This window comes from Microcaecilia unicolor, chromosome 4, assembly GCF_901765095.1.
Source record: "Microcaecilia unicolor chromosome 4, aMicUni1.1, whole genome shotgun sequence".
Taxonomy (NCBI): domain Eukaryota; kingdom Metazoa; phylum Chordata; class Amphibia; order Gymnophiona; family Siphonopidae; genus Microcaecilia; species Microcaecilia unicolor.
The window spans coordinates 326,239,303-326,262,471 of NC_044034.1; positions in this window are offsets into that span (position 1 = coordinate 326,239,303).

A 23,169-nucleotide genomic window follows, 5' to 3' on the forward strand; every position below is an offset into this window, starting at 1 on the left:
TTGTTTTTGTTGATTGAGCTGCCAACATTTTGACAGAGAGAAACCTGACACCTGATGTGTTCCATGCCCTGCCCCATTCCCCACCCCAAGTCCCTTGCCTCACCTATTATTCCGCACCCTCCCCCCCCCCCCCCCCCCATACCCACCATCTCTGAAGAGAAAATGACACATACATAAATTCTCTGCTTATTTCACAAACTCTTTCAGAAAGACTAAGGAGGCTAGGGCTTTTCAGCTTGGAGAAGAGACGGCTGAGGGGAGACATGATAGAGGTATATAAAATAAGGAGTGGAACAGGTGGATGTGAAACGTCTGTTCACGCTTTCCAAAAATACTAGGACTAGGGGGCATGCGATGAAACTACAGTGTAATAAAGTTTTAAAAAATAAGAGAAAATGTTTCATCACCCAACGCGTAATTAAACTCTGGAATTCGTTGCCGGAGATAGGCGGTTAGCTTGGCAGAGTTTAGAAAGGGGTTGGACGGTTTCCTAAAGGTGTTATGACAAACTAAAATTATATTAAAGTTTTGATGTCCCACCAGTAAATCCAACATACAATCCCTCCACTGAAAAACACTTTGTAGAAACACCTTACAATAACATAATAGTACTAACCTCCAGGACTCAAAAGCAAAAACTTTATCCATGAAAAGACAGTATTATAAATATTACATGGGGCCCTAAAAACCAATACAGCCCCTAGTGAGAAAACAGAACAAACAGGACTGCTACAGATCTCTGCATAGAAACTACATGCTAGCAGAATTTCACACCTTGTTTACACATACAAAACACAGACAGATCCTCAGCAAATATGAAACAAGGGACCATATATCTGTATAATAGATATGAAGGCAAAAAAAATGTAACCTCAAGAAATCAGACTTGCATATACAGCAATACTAGAGACAGAGAAACTAAGCGGAATATATCAGAGATGCACATTTCCCCAAAGGTGACACATCCCAATTAATAAATTCAAAATAAAATACCTTTTTCTACTCTGTACTCTGAGCATTTTATTTTTCCATTCAATTTGGCCCGTGTCTCTTGTGCTTTTCTCTGTCTTTCCTATCTTTCCAGGGTGACCTGTCCACTTGACATTTCTTCTTTCTCCCCCACATGTTTAGCATCTGTCCTCTTAGTGTCCCTATCCTCCCTTTATATTCAGCTGTCCCCTGCTTGTCCCTATCTCTATACCAGTATAACCCAGTCTCTCTCCCCCTCTTCCCAGTGGGTCCTGCGTATCTCCATCTTCCTCCCTCCCCGATCCCAGATCCAGCATATCTCCATTCCCCCTTCCCCCAATCCCAGGTCCAATATATCTCCATTTCCCCTCCCCATCCTAGGTCCTGCATATCTCCATTTCCCTATCCCAGGTCCTGCATATCTTCACCCTCCCAATCTCAGATCCTACATATCTCTACCCCCATCCCAGGTACTGCATATCTAACTATTTCTAATTATTAAGTTTTAAGTGGACTAATATAGCTACTACATTACTTTATCTGAAGTACCTGGGATGTGTAGACCAGCTATTTTCTGTTGAGGCAACAGGACCAAAATCTCCCAGAATGTTCTGGGGTTTTAAACTTAGATAACAAGTGTAGGGGCTCCACTCTGTTCACTCTATTCTTAGTAACTTAGGGGCTCATTTTCAAAATGAGCCCCTTCGTAGTAGCTGAGGGCAGAAAAACTTGAACAGTCCATCCAGTATGCCCAACGGTCACATTCATTATGAATTTATGATTAAACCAACAACGAATGTAATATAAAACACTTGATCCTGATCTTTCTTTGGTATTTCTGGGACATCGACCATAGACCACTGTCCTTACATTCCAACCACTGGAGTTGCCGCCAAAGCCAACTCCAGCCCATTCCAAAATCTCATGCCATATATAGGACACAGATCATACAAGTCTTCCTGGCACTGGTCTTAAATCTTCACAGCCAGAGTCGCCATCTAAGCACCACTCAACACATATAGAGGGGCATAATTGAACGGGGCGCCCAAGTTTTCCTGAGGGCATCCTCGCAGGATGTCCCCGCAAAGGGGCAAGGAAACACGTATTATCGAAATAAGATGGGTGTCCATCTTTCGTTTCGATAATATGGTCAGGGACGTCCAAATCTCAACATTTAGGTCGACCTTAGAGATGGTCATCCTTAGAGATGGTCGCCCCCAATTTTCAGCGATAATGGAAACTGAGGACGCCCATCTCAGAAACGACGAAATCCAAGCCATTTCGTCATGGGAAGAGCCAGAATTCATAGTGGACTGGTCCCCCTGATATGCCAGGACACCAACCGGGCACCCTAGGGGGCACTGCAGTGGACTTCACAAATTGCTCCAGGTGCATAGCTCCCTTACCTTGTGTGCTGAGCCCCCCAAACCCCTCCAAAACCCACTCCCCACAACTGTACACCACTACCATAGCCCTTAGGGATGAAGGAGGCACCTAGATGTGGGTACAGTGTGTTTGTGGTAAGTTTTGGAGGGCTCATATTTACCACTACAAGTGTAACAGGTAGGGGGGTGGGCCTGGGTCCGCCTGCCTGAAGTGCACTGCAGTACCCACTAAAACTGCTCCTGGGACCTGCATACTGCTGTCATGGAAATGGGTATGATATTTGAGGCTGGCATAGAGGATGGAAAATATATTTTAATTTTTTTTTTTGGGTGGGAGGGGGTTAGTGACCACTGGGGAGTAAGGGGATGTCATCCCTGATTCTCTCCGGTGGTCATCTGGTCAGTTCAGGCACCTTTTTGAGGCTTGGTCGTAAGAAAAAATGGACCAAGTAAAATCGGCCAAGTGCTTGTCAGGGACGCCCTACTTTTTCCCATTATCGCTCGAGGACACCCATCTGTTAGGCACGCCCCAGTCCCGCCTTTGCTACACTTCCAACACGCCCCCGGGAACTTTGGTCATCCCCGCGACGGAAAGCAGTTGAGGATGCCCAAAATCAGCTTTCGATTATGCCGATTTGGGCGACCCTGAGAGTAGGACACCCATCTCCTGATTTGTGTTGAAAGATGGGCGCGCTTCTCTTTCGAAAATAAGCCTGATAGTCATTTAAGTTTTATTTTTTAATACCATTCATTTTCTAATTAAAGATCCTCTATGTTCATTCCACACCTTTTTGAAAAAGACCTACCTTGTTCTAAGTGCAGTATACTTCTAGGATCATGGACAGGTAGAGGAGAAGGTTGCAGAGAGGATAACCTCCTTTTGGAGGGAGTTAGGTTCAACCTTGTACATTTGTTTTATTTGAAACACTTTTTTTTTTTTTTTTACAATGACTCATTAGAGGTAGGAAAGATCTGCTGGGGAAATGGAAGATAAAAAGGACAACTTGCACATTTAACCAGACGGTGGTCGTGACTGCTACCCAGAAGAAAGCATTACTGTAAATAGAGGAAAGGCAGTCAGACTATGAAAGGTTTTCTCTGGTTCTGAGCCTGTACCTGTCATATATCCAGCCCTCACAATCTAATGACTAACTGCTAAAGAAAAGACAGCTCAGGTAGAAGAACTTGTACTAGCCTTGACAAGTATTACATGAAGACATGTGTTTAAAACACTAGGAAGGCGAGAACGCTTTGCATGTCTTACTTCCTTTTCTTGTTCATTATAGCATTACTAGTGTAGCAGCTCCAAAGGCCTAAATAATGTGGAGGGAGAGACCTGTTTTGCCCTTATTTTAGAGGTCCAGACAAGTGGGGAAAACTTCATTCTTCAAGGCTTTAGCTCACAGGATTTTTACTGTGTTTAAAATTATTTATAACTCTACTATCCAAAGTTCAAGGCAGGGTACAATAAATACATATGATCAAAACATATATACCAATAAAAAAAATGTATACAAAACATAATCAATAAAACCAAACCAAAGTCAAAATTATACAAACGTATCTATATTATAATTAATTTCACCTTAAGCATTCTACCATTATTATCTGATTTGTTAACTCCTAAACAATGCTTTATACCGTTATGTTGTACCAAAGCAAAAGCTTGGTAGAAATACAGGGGCCTTTTTACAAAGATGTGTAAGGGCCTACATGCATTCAGTATGCGCCAAATCAGCTTTACCTCCCGGCTACCACATGCCGCCTGGACGGTAACTCTGAATTTGGCACATGCTGAAAACACGTGGTAGAAAATATTTTCTATTTTACACCGAGTGGTGCTTACCCGACAGTAAACGGCAGTGGATGCGTGCTGCATGCCTACCACCCAGGTAGCGCATGAGGCCTTACTGCTAAGTCAATGAGTGGCAGTAAGGTCTCAGGCTGAAAATGAACATGCGCTGGTGTTTATTTTGCTGCACGTCCACTTTCTGGCCCCTTAAAAAAAGGGCCCTTTTTTCAGGATGCGGAAAAAAACTGGTCCAGCGCATGCCCAAAAGACACGCTTGCACTGCTGCAGGCCACGTTTTGCTGCAGTTTAGTAAAAAGGCCCCATAATCAAGTCAATATTCAAAGCAGTTTAACTGGGCAGGAGAGGTTAAATCATGCTGGCCAGTCCAGGAGTGGCCCCTGACAGCTGTGAGCTGAATTAGATCTGGATATTCAATGCTGAGTCTTTGGTGCACCTAGAAGTTATTCAGTGTCAGTATCCGCATACCTAACTGGGCAAAGTTAGAGGTAGGCCCGCTTTGTGCAGTCCTATCTGCCTGGTTAGGTGTGCAGGCACTGACAGAACTGGCTTTCTCAAGGCACACCCCTAGCTGAGGTCTGTATTAGAGGTGTTGAGTTGACTGAAGATATAAAAGAAGTTTGATTGAGTCTCAAAGTGATGATAGATGTCAGCTCAGAACTAAACAGATCAGGGTTTTTCCCAGGACTTGGGCCCTACCTCCTATGTCATGCAGTTCTCCAACACTCACCAGATCCACCATTCTCTAGCTTCAATCCTTTCCTCCTTAGGAATGTAGGCTGACAGCAGTTTCACTTTCTCTCTCAGAGAACAGGATCAGTTCTCCCTGTTGATCCCTCCTTCCTCCTCTGTATGATACTCTGTGCCTCAGTGGACAGCTGTGGACCAAACTGGCAGTCTCTAGCTTTTTCCTCCTCAGCTCCAGGAGCAGAGAGCCAAGGCTCAGATGGGCAAAGGAGAGGGGATCCTATTGCTTTTAGTTCTACATCTCTATACTGGACGCTTTTGGAGGAGGAGAAAACTCCCTAAATGTTTAGTTTTGTACTGTCCTTCAAAAACAAAGGTTCTAATGCCACGGGTTATTTTTCCAGAATAGACCACCCCTTAATTAGTTTTGACTGGCACTGCTCTGGAGCAGGGACCCAGAATGTTCCTTCTGGCGCTGTATAGGAAAACATGTTGGGAGCAATTCTATAAGTGGGTGCCCCCCTTAGGTGTGTCCTGATACCATAGATCCTATTCCATAATGGCATCAGGGAGCCCGGATTCCATTATAAAATATTAGCATAGCCCGATATCAGTGCACCTTCCATTCAGGCACCCACAGTTATACCCAGGGCCGCCGAGAGACTGGGCTGTGTAACTTCCTTGAGAAATAGGAGGAAATATGTTTTTCACTCAACGAATAGTTAAGCTTTGGAACTCTTTGCCGGAGGTTGTGGTAACAGCGGTTAGTGTATCTGGGTTTAAAAAAGGTTTGGACAACTTCCTAGAGGTAAAGTCCATAGTTTGCTATTGAGACAGACAGGGGGAAACAGCTGCTTACCCCGGGTTTGGTAGTATAGAATGTTGCTAATAATTGGTTACTTGTGACCTGGCTTTGCCACTGTTGGAAACAGGATACTGGGCTAGATGGACCATTGGTCTGACCTAGTATGGCTACTCTTACATTCTTATGTTTATTATACAGTTTTCTTTTCCTTTTCCCAGCAATCATTTACCGTTTATTATGCTATTGTTTCTGTTAGTGGCCATGTGTCTTACCCAGCCTATCACAGTTTTCTGGGGTCGTAGGCTGCCTTTCCAGCGGGCTTCTTTGTTCTACCCCTAAACATGTCAGCTAACAACCATCCATACGGCTCCCTCTTCTGTTGTCTCCGCAGACCACACATACAAACCTTCGGCTGGGCTTTTGAACTGTCGTTGAGCGCATCACAAACACACTCTTCTCTATGATCTTAAAACTACTCATAATCTTGATCTCCTTTTTCTCACAGAAACATGGCTAACGGATATCTCAATCGGGCAACTCCCCCTGGTTACTGTTATCTGACTTGTAATCGTGTGACTCATAGGGGTGGAGGGGGGAGAGCAACTGTACTTTATTCATGGAACATATCTGTTTCTCATTTCACCTTTTCTGCACAGCCTTTCCTGGAATCTCTTCAATTTCATATTAATACTTCCCCTGCATTGGAATTTCTTCTGATTTACCATCCTCCTCCACCCACAACTATATCTTATCTTCTTCAGTCACTGTTTACCGACTTCTCTCTTCACTCATCTCATCCTACTATCCTAGGTGACCTGAATCTTCACTTAAATACCTCTAATGCTCCCTTTCTTAGGATTGTTTGAATCTTTTTTTTTCCTGATGTACATCTTTCTCATAGGTTACAGGACCCACACAAATGGGGGAGGGGGCATACTCTTGACCCTGTCCTTACTATTCCTGATCCATTGGTTTCAATTCATGCCTCCTCGATCCTATTCTTACCATGGTCAGATCATTCTCGCATTCTTTTTAGTTGTCAAGTTCAAACAATAATCTCTACAATACTGCATAAAAGAATACCCTACCGGGAGAACATTGATCAAACCGACTTCTTTAATATCGAATTCAAATTTAAATGAAGATGCTTTTAATGATTTCTCATTGAATGAACAAATTCAGACATGGAATAGTGAGTTAGCCATAGCACTGAAGACAGTCACCCCACTGCAATTTTGCAATATTACCGGACAGCATTGATTGCATAGTCCCTGGTATACACAAGATCTCCAGCAACATAAACGACAACTTCGCCAGGTGGAGTTGAAATGGTGCTGCCATCCATTGTCTATCACACGTTCTATTTATAAGAGTACAGAACACGCTTATAAACTTGCAATCTTAACAGCAAAAAAGAAATACTACACCAACATAATTCAAAAAGCGCAGAATACTTAAATTCTCTATAACACATTGAAATCTTTGACTACATATGAATCAATGCCAGGAGGAAAAGGGACTTGATATACTGCCTTTCTGTGGTTACAATCAAAGTGGTTTACCTACTATATACAGGTACTTATTTTATACTTGGGACAATGGAGGGTTAGGTGATTTACCCAGAGTCACAAGGAGCTGCAATGAGAATCAAACCCAGCTGTCCAGGATCAAAGTCTACTGCACTAACCACTAGGCTACTCTTCCACTCTCAGATCAGATGCATATTCCTTCAGCACAGACTCTAGCACATCACTTTCTAACCAAAGTCCAGGGTTTGCAAAATAATCTCTCTTCTGTTCTATCTATGGGACGACTCTCTCCCTCCTCAACAACTGCAGTTGTACCGTGCAGCAGTTTCAGTCACTTCAACCCAGTGGCGTAGCTAGGTGGGGCCACAGGGGCCTGGGCCCCCCAAAATTTGCTCTGGGCCCCTGGTTGGCTGTCAGAGGTCCCTGCCCTGCTCTCTGGAGGATTTCTGGAGTCCTGTCATGTTCACACTTGCAATTTTCTCTAGGAATATGCCAATAATTACAGTGGCTGAGAGCTTAGATTTTATCTGCGAAAAGATGGAGGGGGCAGGAATAACCCCTCCAGTATGAGTGATTAAAAAATAACACGTCAAACACGCTCCTTTCAGTGAAGTTGAGCATGCTCAGTTTCACTAAAAGGAGCATGCCGAACGTGAGGGGAAGAGAGAGTAGGGCAGGCAATGCGGCAGCACCAGAGACCAGCGCTGGACGAAGTCTTCAAGATATACAGAGGTGGCAGTGGGTGGTGGAGGGGGGTGATGAGGTGGCGGAGGGGGGTGGCGGCGGGGCGGCGACCAAAATGTGCCCCCCACCTTGGGCTCTGGCCCCCTCCCACCTCGAGGTCTGGCTACGGCGCTGCATCAACCAACCATCTGTTGCTGAGCTGGGCCAAATCATTGCCATTATGAGAACAACCACAGTGCTTACAGATCCAATTCCATCTGTTTTGCTGAAACGTTCATTGGAATCCTTATTCCCATTTATCTATTCCATGACTATTCAAAGTCTATCATCAGAGTTAATCCCTGATTTCTGCAAACAAGCTACTATTCGTCCAATGATTAAAGATACCTCTGGTGTGGTCAATGACCCCAGCAGCTACTGCTTATCACGAAATCGTTCTGCACATGTGCCAGGCGCTTTCTCTACTGAATTGTACTCAGCCTTTCTGCACAGCCTCATTTGCATGCAATTTCCTTTGATACAGTTGCTAGTCCTTGTGCAGTAAGTTCAGCCGCAGCTATAAACATACAAGGCTATTACCGACCACTTTTGAGCATCAGCACCCCAGGCCCATGTACTTCTGGGAACACTACACTTCATGACCTTGGTAACACCAGGATAAGCTGATGGGGTTAACATTGGGCAACAAATCAACCCAGTTCTTATTGAACTAAATAGCTGAACTCCTGAACACCTAAACTCCTTTATTTATTTATTTATTTGTTTGTTTGTTTGTTTGTTTGTTGCATTTGTATCCCACCTTATCCCACTTCTTTGCAGGCTCAAAGTGGCTTACAATACATCATGAATAGTGGAAGAATGTTAGTTAATAAACATTTAGTATTGCAGGGTTTTGGTCAGCATGATGATAATAAGACAGAATCATAGTGTACAAGCAGATATTAAGAGACAGTTCTACATATAAATAGGCAATTTGTACATATTCACATTGGTTGATCTTTGTGATATGCTTTATTAAAGAGGTGGGTCTTCAGTGAAGAGCGGAAGTTAGGTGCTTTGAAAGATTATTGCTAGATTCTTCATTTTTCTTCCGCACAGAGGGAATGCAGATGTACTGAGGAAGGCTTTTCTGGGACGATGCCACCGTGGCATTGTGTTATATAATTTGTTCTAGTTTACTATCTGAAGACTAGTTACCCCAACTAATTTAAGAGTGATTCTCTTTTCCTGACCACCTCAAATTGTCCTACCATCAGCCAAAGAGTTGTTTATTCTCTTTTTTATTCTCTTGCTTGGAGTCTCCGACTGTTGTAAGTGCTTTTTATTCAAAAAAGGTCTGGAAACCTTCTGAGTAAGATTCTGTAGGGAGTCCTTTCATGTTCACACTTGCAATTTTCTCTAGGAATATGCCAATAATTACAGTGGCTGAGAGCTTAGATTTTATCTGCAAAAAGATGGAGGGGGCAGGAATAACCCCTCCAGTATGAGTGATTAAAAAATAACAACAAAATAGTTATTGGATGTTGGAAATAAAAGGAAAAGGAAATGGGACTTGATATACTGCCTTTCTGAGGTTTTTGCAACTACATTCAAAGCGGTTTACATATATTCAGGTACTTATTTTGTACCAGGGGCAATGGAAGGTTAAGTGACTTGCCCAGAGTCACAAGGAGCTGCAGTGGGAATCGAACTCAGTTCCCCAGGATCAAAGTCCACTGCACTATAGAGAACAATGAAGTCAGAGTTCACAATACAATTATGAAAGCTGATATGGAAGGAAAGATCACTTGACTGGAAAGGTTGGGGCAAAATAGGGAAGTAGGATTCTGAAGAAGGAAGAAAAAAATCTGAAAAAAAGTAACTGTGTGAAGGGTTGATCTCTAAGTATGGTTTGTGTGGCTTCTCTTTGACGTCCAGATAATTGTAGCTTATAGAAACATGATGGCAGATAAGGGCCATATGGCCCATCCTCAGTAACCACTAACTCCTCCTTTTCCAAAGAGATCCCACGTGTCTGTTCCACGCCTTCTTAAACTCTGACACAGTCCTAGTCTCCACGACCTCCACCGGGAGGCCAGTCCACACTTCCACCACCCTTTCTGTGAAAGAGTATTTCCTCAGATTCATCCTAAGCCTATTTCCTCTTAACTTCACCTCATGACCTCTCATTCCAGAGGGTTCCTTCATTTGAAAAAGGCTCACCTCCTGTACATTAATGCCACTGAGGTATTTAAATGTCTCTACTATATTCCCTCTCTCCTGCTTCTCTTCCAGCGTATACATGTTGAGGTTCATAAGCCTGTCCCTATATGTTTTATGACCGAAACTGCTGACCAATTTTGCAGCTGCCCTCTGGACTGACTCCATCCTGTTTATATCTTTCCATAGGTACAGTCTCTAGAATTGCACACAGTATTCTAAATGGGGCCTCACCAGAGACTTGTACAAGGGAACTATCACCTCTTTTTTTACTGCTGGTCATCCCTCTCCTTATGCACCTGAGCATCCTTCTGGCTTTGAGTGTCACCTTTTCTACCTGTTTGACCACCTTAAGGTCATCAGACACAATCACCCCCAAGTACTTGTTGAAGTTTGTGTAATATATATGACCATCTCTGGGAACGGTGACTAAAGTCTCAGATCCGAATGTTGTCATGAGTCCATAAACAGTATGAAAAACTTATACGTTGGAACTTCTATAGCTTTTTTAAATGTTTTTTTTTTTTCATATAAAAGGATGGGGTTTGGACTGTTCTATTATAAATCATTTGCTCTAACAGAATTTATAAAAACCTTATTTTTTGTTTCTGGAGATTTTAGTCTCCTTTTCCCAGAGATGGCCACAAATATATTTAATCAACACTACTACATAGTAAACTTGGATCTGGAAGCTTAGTATGTGTTCGGATATCATTGTGCAGTGCGTTGATGTCATTAGATAGTGGCTGATTATCCTGTCATCCAATGACAGCTCAGAAGAAACCTATAACTATTGATTTTTTTCCTCTCAAATACACATCTCTGGCACCTATGAGAGAAGTTCAGGTTGGTTAATCCTTTATGAGGCATGCAGGTGCCTGGGTATACATTTGACCCACAATATGTCTCACAAAATAGCAGTGAAACAGCTGAAAAGTCCCCTAAGACACTCTGCTTGGAACAGCAGGGATAGCACAAAAGACCAGATGGGGCAACGTATTTTCTGACCCTAATAATAAGGATTCCCTCCTCTTCTGAATAATGAAGTGGACCCATCCTCAAAGAATAGTTAAGCTCTAGAATTCATTGCTGGAGGATGTGGTAACAGTGGTTAGCGTATCAAGGTTTAAAAATGTTTGGACGAGTTCCTGGTGGAAAGGTCCATAGTCTGCTGTTCAGATGGACTTGAGGGAAGCCACTGCTTGCCCTGGAATTGGTAGCATGGAACATTGCTACTATTTGGCTTTCTGCCAGGTACTTGTGACCTGGATTGGCCACTGTTGGAAGCAGGACATTGGGCTAGATGGACCATTATTCTGACCCAGTATGGCTATTCTTATGTTCTGTATTCTAAGGTTCATCCTAGGCTCTGGTTTAATGTACTGTGCTGCCATGCCTCACTGTTCACTTGACTTATTAATAAGCAACTTTATACCTATTTTAATGTGCATTAAATCATTAGGTCTCTGCAGCACTGCAAATCCTTGTTCCCACTGGCTGATATTGAGTGAAAAGTTCAATGCCTAATACTGCAGACTGTGCTTGGTAATTTAGCATCACTAATGCATGCTGTTTTACAATTCATTTGTCCCTCAGAAGAATTTTTATTTATTTCATATTTGTATCCCATCAATTAAAACATACATAAAATCTGTTAACAAACAACAAAACAAATAACAGAACAAATTTCTTCATCAAAAAAAAAGTTCTCTCCCAGTCATTTAAATATTGAAAAATATTTCAATCCTCCAAGTAAGCCTTTAAAAAAATAAGATCCCCCTGTCCCTCCCCCATTAAAACACCCCCAGCTGTTAAGTGTCCCTGCAGGATTGACAGAACATTCATAATGATAGGGTAGATGATGACAGATAAGGACCAAAATGGCCAGTCTAGTCTGACCGGAAAGGTAGTTAGGGTTGTTTGTTAACTATTGTTCTCTGCAGGTTACCCCCATGTTCTTGATGAGGATTTTAACTGCTGTTCCATATGATTTAACCCCCTATGCTTTCTTGCAATTAAATAAAGTTTAGCAGGTAATAAACAATGGTCTTTATTATTTTAAACAGAACATTTTAAACTGCTTGTGCTCAGGTAAGTAAGTACCTGATCTTCTTCCACGTTCCACCCCTCCCTCAATACAACCCAATGCTGGAACCGTTCGTTCCACCTCTCTTATGGCCCCTATGCATAGACAGAAATAGAAATACTCTCACTCTGTCTAGTGGCTACACTTCATAATGCATTTGACTTATAGGGCCACTGAATGTTACTCTGTGCTGGTTGCCCCCCCATGAAATGCAACAAGCAATTTCACTGCTCAATGATTGATTTCAGTCCTCTTGCTATTGGGAATCTTTTGAATATATCCTGCTTCTTTTTGAATTCCATCTCCCTCCTCTGCCAGGAGAACATTCGATGCACACACCACCCTTTCTGTGTAAAAAAAAAAAAAAATGCCATGGTTGCTCCAGAGTCTGCCTCTTGCAGCTTTATATCAGGACCCCTTGTTCTATAGTTTCCTCTTCTTTAGAAAGCATGGGCTTCAATGCAGCTCTATAGATCCTCTTCCCTAATGAGTCTGGTTTCCAATGAATATGCATGCATAAGATTGCATTTGCAAGCACTTTCTCCACCGTATGCAAATAGGAGTGGAGGAGTGGCCTAGTGGTTAGGGTGGTGGACTTTGGTCCTGGGGAACTGAAGAACTGAGTTTGATTCCCGGCACAGGCAGCTCCTTGTGACTCTGGGCAAGTCACTTAACCCTCCATTGCCTGCCACATTGAGCCTGCCATGAGTGGGAAAAATGTAACAAAAAAAAAATATATATCTCTCATGCATAGTCATTGTGGATATCTGAAGAGTAGACTTGTTGGGGGATCCTAAGGACCAGAATGAAGACTGGCCATGTTAGAAGGCTTCATGCCTTTGCTTTACCCTCAGTGTATCCAAAATTGGAAGAAGATCATGAATGAAATGAGAGTAAAACCGGGACTAGATTAATCTGTCTCATGACAAGGAGCTCATTGACAATGTCAAGAGCACCTGAAAAGGGTGGGTTTTGGTTCATCTTCATCAGAGAAACTCAATATCAGGGAATAGAGAGTCAAAGTGTGCATCAGATTTTGTCTTTCCAGTCCTTGGATGTAGCCAGCCCAAAATAGACTGAGCAATTTGGTTTTTTTTAATTCAGTAATTGGCTGGATGAGACTGAGAAACTGCACCAGTCCATTAAGACCCCAATCATCTATTAAAGATGAGAGCAGTCACTCATGAATATCGCCATTTAATCCTTTAAGAGTAACTAATTGAAATTTCTATATGGAATTCATGCCTGAGGAACTCCCGAGAGAGAGCTTTCAGAATCCATGCACTGACAGAACATGGTTAAAACTAACAGACTTAAAAATAATGACTCCTGCCCCTTAGATCCAGCATGGAAGGGGGAGAGAGAGGAGGGGCTTTGGAGCTGAGGTTAGACATTCCTTTCCTCCACTTCCTGGGAGAGTAAGGGAGACTGTAAAAGTTTGCTGTTATGATCTGTTTTATAAACCTTGTGTACACTAGGGAATAAATATCAAAGGAATAGCATGGCTTTTCAATGCTTGGAGGCAAAGTTTACATCTGTAACTCCCCCCACCTCCACCCCCACCACATCACAAAATCCCCATGGTTGCTTTTTATTTATTTACAGTACAATCTCGAATATCTGATCTTTGCTAATCTGACCATCTGGCATATCCAACAGATTCCCCCCCCCCCCCCCTCCCTGGTGCTGTCATTGTGTTTATTTCTATTAAAAACCTTTGTTTTAGAACAATTTTTGAAAATTGGGAACTCTTATGCCTTTATTTATGCATTGTGAGGGGTTTATGCAATGTTTTCCATATTATCCAACTTTTCACTTATCCAACAATGGGTCGGTCCCATTTACGTCGGATAATTGAGACTGTGTAGCAGTGGCGTAGCCAAGGGTGGGCTTGGGTGGGCCCAGGCCCACCCACTTTGAGCTCAGGCCCACCAGTAGCAGCACACCTATGATGTGGCCGGCAGAGATTCCCAAGCTGAAAACTCCCAACAACTGTCCCTCCTGCATACCTTATAAATAGCAGATCTTCGCCTGCAGGAAGCAGCGACTGATACATACTGCTTACACTGGCCCCACAGACTTCCCTCTGACGTATTCCCGCCTATGCGGAAACAGGAAGCTGCATCAGTGGGAAGGATGTGGGGCCTACATGAGTAGTGTGTATTAGTTGCTCCTCACTGCCGGAAAAATCTGAAATTTAAAAGGTGTGGAGAGGAGGGATATTTGAGAGACCATATGGCATGCAGGCGAAAGGAGAGACCAAATCACCTATGGGATGGGGTGGGGTTCTTCTGCCCCCCCCCCCATCTTGGGCCCAGGCCCACCCAAAATTGGGTGTCTGGCTACGCCCCTGCTGTGTAGTATTTATTTATTTCATAACTTAGGGGTAGATATTAAAGCCCACAGTGGTCAGCGGTTTTTAAGCTGCTTTACAGCTGTGGGCTGAATAAACTATGGATATTTCATGCCAGGCCATGCCCAGGCTCTGGCATTGGAATATCCGGGTATCAATGGTCACCTGGAAGTTAACTAGGCACTGGCCATTGTTTAGCCTTTTTCCATTTACTTAGCTGGTTAGTGGACTGAGACCTCATGACCATTTCTTTAAAAAAGACAACCTTTTATCCACTGCAGTAGAGGGGGCCTCAGCGCACATTAAAAACACAAGCTGACACCAGTGCAGGACCCTTTTAATGCAGTTTGACAAAAGGACCCCTAAACAAGCAAGTAAAAAAAAATATTTGGCTCCCAATCTTTAACTAATACAATTCATTTAATAATGGTTTTAACTGCTATAAGTTTTACCTTCCCAAAGATTAACCAAGCTGCATTATTTTACAGCAGTTGAAGTCTCTTCTTTTGCTTTACTGTGAGTGAGCAATACAAAGAATTGCAATAATATAAGTTAGGGAGCAGCACCGCTGGTGCAATAATTCTAAAATTAAGAGGGGCTGAAACAAGATCTTATAGGTCTAAGATGACATATCTTTTAACTAGAGCATTAATCTGATATTCAAATGCTATTTTAGGGTCTAAATTAATTCCAAGTACTCTAGACTTTTCCTCAAAATGAAGAGTGGCTCCAGAATTCAATACTACATTAACAGACAAAGCTTGTCGTAACTGCTCACCAAACCATAGCAATGTGGTGTTTTTTGGGGTAGTGAGTGGAGGGCAAGGACTCAGAATTGAATGAGAGGGAATCAGCTGGTACTCTCTGATTGGGTGGCAGTGGGAGGGAGAGCTTAGGCGGATATTTGTTCCGTGCTGATTTTTATTTTATTTTATTTGTTACATTTATACCCCACATTTTCCCACCTATTTGCAGTCTCAATGTGGCTTACAAAGTATCGTAAGGCGATTGCCATTACGGATGATAACAAATACAAGGTTGTGTTATGGTCGCAGGTAGAAGTGTTTCAGGCGTCATGGGGTCAAGGATAATAAATTGTCCAGTACGATCTACGATCATAGATTATCTTGTGTTGCTGGGTGTGGGGATTTATGTTGGATCAGTGCATACGGGAGTCCATTCCATAGTTGTGCGCTTATGTAGGGGAAGCTAGATGCGTGAGTTGTTTTGAATTTTAGCCCTTTACAGTTTGGGTAATGTAAGTTTAGGTACGATCGTGCTGATCCGAGTCTGTTTCTAGTTGGTATATCAATGAGGTCTGTCATGTATCCTGGGACTATGCCGCAGATGATTTTGTGGACTAAGGTGCAGATTTTGAAGATGATCCGTTCTTTGGGAGCCAGTGCAGCTTTTCTCAAAGGGGTTTGGTGCTGTCGAATCGTGTTTTACCATATATCAGTCTGGCTGCTGTGTTTTGGGTGGTTTGGGGTTTTTTAGTGAGTTGTTCTTTGCAACCCGCATAGATACCGTTGCAGTAGTCTGTGTGGCTTAGGACCATTGTACTAGTTTACAAAAGGTATCCCTCGGGAAGAAAGGTTTTATTCGTTTGAGTTTCCACATTGAGTAGGACATATATTAAGGTGCCATATATATAATCTAGCCCTAGCGCACATTAACGCTTAATAGCCTTTAGTAAAATGGCCCCTTTATCTGTTTAGTGGCCTACTAGATAGCACCATACAGTCAGTGTTGATTCCTAGGTATTCAACACTGTCCATTATCCAGATACTGGTGCTGAATTTCTAGGTTTTTTTTTTTAATCTGTGTTTAAAAAAACACTGACTGCCACAGACTCAATATTAGCAGTAATTTTCTAGATTGAATTTTATGTATGCAATGCGGGGAGAGAGGGGCAAAAGGCTTATATTCCCCCTGAATGCCAAATACTCCTATAGTGGCCTAGCTACATGGATCCAATGGCGTTCCTAGGGGGGGTGGTGGGTGCGGTCCGCCCTGGGTGCACGCCGCTGGGGGGGTGCCGCGCGCCTGTCCGCTACATTCGTTCTGTGCTCCCTCTGCCCTGGAACAGGTTACTTCCTGTTCCAGGGCAGAGGGAGCATGGAAACGAATGAAGTGGACAGGCGCGCAGCACCCCCCCCCCCCCTCCAGCGGCGTGTACCCAGCGGGGGGGGGTCCTTCGCCGGGGGGGGGTGTTTTTTTCGCAGGGGGGATTGCGCTGCACCTGGGGGGGGGCGCTGCACCCGGGGGGCAGGGCGCATCGGCGATCTAGCCCGGGTGTCAGCCCCCCTAGGAACGCCACTGCATGGATCCATTACTGTGCTTATTTGTGGGGCTGGATGGTGGTTGTCATATGTTGTATGTATTAATTTCATGGGCTCTACAACAGCAGATTTTCCAAGGTATGCTTCATAAGCAGTGGGAAAATATGGGGGGGGGGGGGAGGGGGGAGAAGAGCAGTCTATCTAAACCAGTACAGTACAGTACAATATTCTCTAGAGAGGGGTGGGCAACCTGTGACCCGAATGCAGCCCACCACTAAATTTTAAGTGGTCCCCGAGACCAAGGGAAGTATGCACAGAAAACTTCAGTAAGCAGAGTTTTGGAGATGTTAGGTACTGTATTTCGCAAATATTTCAGACCAACCACTTTAATCTTTGTTTCCATCATTTTTAGCTAAATTTTTTACTTATTTATTTATCACAGAGATCTATGGAGCTCTTTGCATTTCCAGTTCCAACATTATGTAATGTTGTGTTCCCTAGGAGTAGTACCAACATTCATGCGTCCCTTTGCGTATAAAGGTTACCCGTCTCTGCTGTAGAGATTTGACATCAGACATTATGTCCCATTAAAGCAGTCGTGTCCCTATTACTCATGGTAAACATGGTAATGATCATCAAGCGACACCTGTATGAACTCTTAAGAATAAGGTTAGTGTTATTTATTGTGTTTCCCCAGCGTCTATTTACTTCATTGCTTGGGGCTGTTGTCTTTAATTTGTGCTGGATAAACAGCAGGGGGTCAGAGTTATAATTGATATTGGTGCGTGCACTGTTTTCATAGTGCTTCACTTGAATTATTTATTGCATTGAGAACTGGCACCTAGTTATGGCTTGTTTAAAAAGAGCCTTAAGACCTTATTGTTTAAGAGATACATAGTAACATATAGTAACATAGTAGATGACAGCAGAAAAAGACCTGCACGGTCCATCCAGTCTGCCCAACAAGATAAACTCACATGTGCTAGTTTTTGTGTATACCTTACCTTGATTTGTACCTGTCCTTTTCAGGGCACAGACCATATAAGTCTGCCCAGCACTATCCCCGCCTCCCGCCACCGGCACTGCCACCCAATCTCGGCTAAGCTCCTTAGGATCTATTCCTTCTGAACAGGATTCCTTTATGTTTATCCCACGCATGTTTGAATTCTGTTACTGTTTTCGTTTCCACCACCTCCCGCGGGAGGGCATTCCAAGCATCCACCACTCTCTCAGTGAAAAAAATACTTCCTGACATTTTTCTTGAGTCTGCCCCCCTTCAATCTCATTTCATGTCCTCTCGTTCTACATAATTAATAAATAATCACATACATACATTTGGAATATTTTTTAATGAGTTAATTTAGAACTGTTTCTGTTAAATTGTGGCATCCTAGGTAAATTGTGTCCTATTGTCTTGCTATAACCTGCTGTGAACTGTTTAATATGATATTAACGGGCTGTAAGTGGCTTAACTGTAACTGTCTCTCTGTTCTGTGCAATGCCACATTCGTGCCATCTCAGGCCCTTGCCTATTTTCACTACCTGAGAATAAACCTCAAAGGTCCCTGAGTATTAAATGTACCCTGGTTAAAAAAAAGAAAAAAATCCTTCAGGGTTGAAAAATAGGATTTTTTGAAGGGTGAAGTAACGATGGAAACATTTGACTTGGTTCTCTTTCAAGTGATGCAAATTGGCCACTGTCAGACAGGATGCTGGGCATGACAGACCATTGGTCTCACCCAGCATGGCACATCCTATATTATGTACTTAAAGTGGTCTTCTGACAACAGACTGGTGGATTACAGCTGCAAGGTTCAGAATGACTTTTCTTCATGAGTGGACAGATCAGAGCACAAGATTTTCATTATGTGAGTCAGTGTGAGTCCATTGAGTGATGTTATAATGTAGTTTATGGCGAACTTCTAAATGCTGTCTCAAATGTTCTTAATTTTTTGGAAGCACGCTGCAATCTTCGGTATTGTGTTCAGTACTGGTCTCCGTATCTCAAAAAAGATATAGTAGAATTGGAAAAGGTACAGCGAAGGGCGACGAAAATGATAGTGGGGATGGGACGACTTTCCTATGAAGAGAGGCTGAGAAGGCTAGGGCTTTTCAGCTTGGAGAAGAGACGGCTGAGGGGAGATATGATAGAAGTGTATAAAATAATGAGTGGAATGGATCGGGTGGATGTGAAGCGACTGTTCACGCTATCCAAAAATACTAGGACTGAGGGCATGAGTTGAAGCTACAGTGTGGTAAATTTAAAACGAATCGGAGAAAATTTTTCTTCACCCAACGTGTAATTAGACTCTGGAATTCATTGCCGGAGAACGTGGTACGGGCGGTTAGCTTGACGGAGTTTAAAAAGGGGTTAGATAGATTCCTAAAGGACAAGTCCATAGACCGCTATTAAATGGACTGGAAAAATTCCTCATTTTTAGGTATAACTTGTCTGGAATGTTTTTACGTTTGGGGAGCGTGCCAGGTGCCCTTGACCTGGATTGGCCACTGTCGGTGACAGGATGCTGGGCTAGATGGACCTTTGGTCTTTCCCAGTATGGCACTACTTATGTACTTATGTACTTATGACTTTGCCAGAGAGCGCCCTGATTTTCCTTAGTTTGTCAGGGAAAAAAGAATTCAGAGCCTTGTTGACTAAGCTAGTGCTTCCAAAACATGCTGAATTTTGGACTCCCTTAAATCCTCTGAGGCAGATGCACCGAAGTCCCAGTAAAGCACCGATTGCTATTTCCACCTCGGTAAAAATGACCAAGTAGGAAATAGCAAGCGATGCTCAAAAGAAACAGGATGCAAATGAGCTGCTCGCTAAAGGAGCGAGCAGCTCTGCAAGGGTGAAGCCAATCAATCACCTGAGTATGGGCAGAACAGACAAGCGTGGCTGCTCTGCACATGCTACAGACATCTTTCATACACGCATAAAAGCTGCATGCATGAAAGCAGTGTGTAGCTTTTTTTTTTTTTTAGTTTTCAAACTTTTTTTTAATCACTGCCACAGCTGCCTCTTCTGGTGTAAGCAGCGCTCACTTTCATGGGCAAGCAACTAGACCTGCCCGATATGCCTCTCAGCAGCAGTACAGCCAGGGAGCCGGTGTCAACTCTGCAAGCAGGCAGGGAGGGAAGCAAGGGGAAATGAGGCAAAGGCGTGCATGCATGCTTGGTAAGCGGGTGGAGGGGGGACACAGGCTATAGAGATGCCGCAGCTCTCCACAATCATCCAGGCAGCTGCAGCCAAGGGTAGAATTTCAGCGATAATGGGAAAGAAACAGCAGTACCAACAACTCCTGACCACCCATAAAAATTTCATCCTAAAGGTAGGTGGTCCTTTCTGTGCATCACTAGGAAAATGGCTGTGTATTATTCAGAATGCACATTTCAATAATTCACAGCAGGTTATAGCAGGACAATAGGACACAATTCACCTAGGATGTCACAATTTAACAGAAACAGTTCTAAATTAACTCATTTTTAAAAAATATTCCAAATGTATGTATATGATTATTTATTAATCACGTATCTGTTAAACAATAAGGTCTTAAGGCTCTTTCTAAACAAGCCATAACTAGGTGCCAGTTCTCAAAGCAATAAATAATTCAAGTGAAGCACTATGAAAACAGTGCACGCACCAATATCAATTATAACTCTGACCCCCTGCTGTTTATCCAGCACAAATTAAAGACAACAGCCCCAAGCAATGAAGTAAATAGACGCTGGGGAAACACAATAAATAACACTAACCTTATTCTTAAGAGTTCATACAGGTGTCGCTTGATGATCGTTACAATGTTTACCATGAGTAATAGGGACACGACTGCTTTAATGGGACATAATGTAAGAGCCTGATGTCAAATCTCTACAGCAGAGGTGGGCAACCTTTATACCCAAAGAGATGCATGAACGTTGGTACTACTCCTAAGGAACACATGCTCATTAAAATAACTTTGTATATAATTCTCGTTAGCTGCTACCGTGACAGGAAAAGAGCCCACAGAACCCCTTTGTGCATGTGTCACTGAACTCCGTGCTTGCTAAACCATCTAAAACCAGTATAAAAAGCACATTGCTGGTCTGTTTTGTGCATCTTGGCTTCTGACAGGATGTATGGAGGTTCTTAAATAATAATTTCTCAAATGTGCCTTCTTTCTTGACTTCCTATATAATAATTCTCACCTCCAACAGGATGTGCTTGGGACCGTGCCTGCCGGAAGTGGTCTGCTAGGCAGGCACGCACTGACCTCAGTGACATCAGTGACAGACAATTTGGCAAAGCAAAACAATCTGAGTGCTGGCCATTAGGACACAGGGTTGATAGGAGAGTTTTAAAAGACTGAAGGAACCGAAAGTGTTAAATGGGGGGAGGGGGGAGTTCTGAACGACTGAAAGACATGAACATTTGGGAAAGGAAAACAATCTGAATGCTGGCCATTAGGACACAGGGTAGATAGAGATTTAAAAGACTGAAGGAAATGAAAGTGTTAAACTGGAGAAGGGGGGGGGGGGAGTTGTGAATGACTGAAAGACATGCAAATTTGGGACATGAAAACAATCTCAATGCTGGCCATTAGCACACAGGGTACATAGGAGAGTTTTAAAAGACTGAAGGAACCAAAAGTATTCAGGGGGGGGGGGGGGGGGGAAGTTCTGAATGAATGAAAGAAATGAAAATTCATGAGAGGAACACAATCTGAATGCCGGGCATTTGTACACAGGGTAGATAGGACACTTTTTTTTAAAATATGAAGGACGTGAAAGTATTACATCTTGGGGGAGAGGTGAGGAGGAAAGCGGTGGGGTATTCGGATACTGGACGTTAGGGCCACGGGGGTACATAGACTTTTGAAAGCCTTAAGGAACCCAAAGTGTGGGAAGGAGGAGGAAAAGGAGGGGAGGGAACGGGGTGAGGGGCATTAGGAACAGGAGAGGGGGCCCTGTCACACACTCTCATTCTCACACACACACTGTCACACAGACAGTCTCACTCTGTCACACACCCGCACATTCACTCTGGCTCTCTCTCTCTCTCAAACATACACACTCCCAGGAAAACCTTGCTAGCGCCCATTTCATTCGTTCCAGAAACGGGCCTTTTTTACTAGTAATTATATATTTCACATCTGGAAGCCTTCAGACAATGCAAAGTTTAATAGGAAAGAATTTATTAAAGAGCAGGACAACCTATCTACTGGGGACTCTGTGACCAGTCCTTAGGTCCCAGTCCACAGAAAGGAAACCAACTAGACTTAAATGGTTTTGCCCATTTTTGCGTTTATGGGAATGGTCGTATTCTGCTGTACATGGCAAGATGTGTGAACTTCAGGCAGACAATAACAAACATTCTTCTTTCTCACCTCCCCAACTACTTGATTGAAACTATTCCCAATGGTACATTTCAGAGAGAGATGAATTTTTCCCAAAGAAAATGGGTTCAACCGTAGTTCAGTCTAAATGTAGTTCTAGTTCGCCTTCCCCCTCCTCCCTACCACTCCCCCCAAAGAATGCACGAGACAGCTATGCAGAAGGAGACAGCACTTTGACAGATGCAGCAATACAGAAGGTTAAATTACAAAAACCAAGGAAAATAAGCCATTCTTTCTTGTAGTACTGTGTGTATCAGGAAAGAAAGTGATGTAGGGATAGCTCCTGTGTGACTCCCTACTGGTAGTTGTTCTAAATGGTACAGTAAGTCACTGAGGCCCTGACACACTAAATTATCCCATAGACTAAGAAAGAGTAAAGCCTTCACTGAACCAGGCTCAAAATTGTTGATACATCACTATCTTTATACAAGAAGTGCAAGGTTTGCATCAGATACAAATACTTTTAAAAGTGTATATTTATTGGTGTGTTTTCTTTTCCTTCATTTGCAAACTCATGCATGGCTGTTCGGGAACTGGGAGTGAAGAAATGACAAAGTGTGTCTTCTTCGTGTGACAGAGGCTATATGAGGGTGTGTATGTGTGGGGGAGGGCATGTCTTTGTTCCTATGCATACAGATAGACAAACAGAGACAGAGCCATGCCCGGGGAAGGGCAACCAACCCCCCCCCCCCCCACACTCATGCTACTGCCCCCTCCCCCACTTGGGCCACAGCCACCTCCACCGCTGCCGCCCCTGCCCCCTTACCTTCCTGTGTCTGCTCCTTCCTCAGTCTGTCACTTTCCTGTTCCTGTGTGCCGGGACCCGGGTTATCGCATTAATGCAATCACCCAGTTCCCGACACACAGGAGCAGGAGAGAGACAGACCGAGGGAGCAAAACCTGCCTGTCTCCGGAATCCTTGCCGGCACCAGGCCCCTCTTGGAGGCTGGGCCCAGGGAATCATGCCCCCCTCTCGGCAATCCTGGAGCCCCCACCCAATAAATG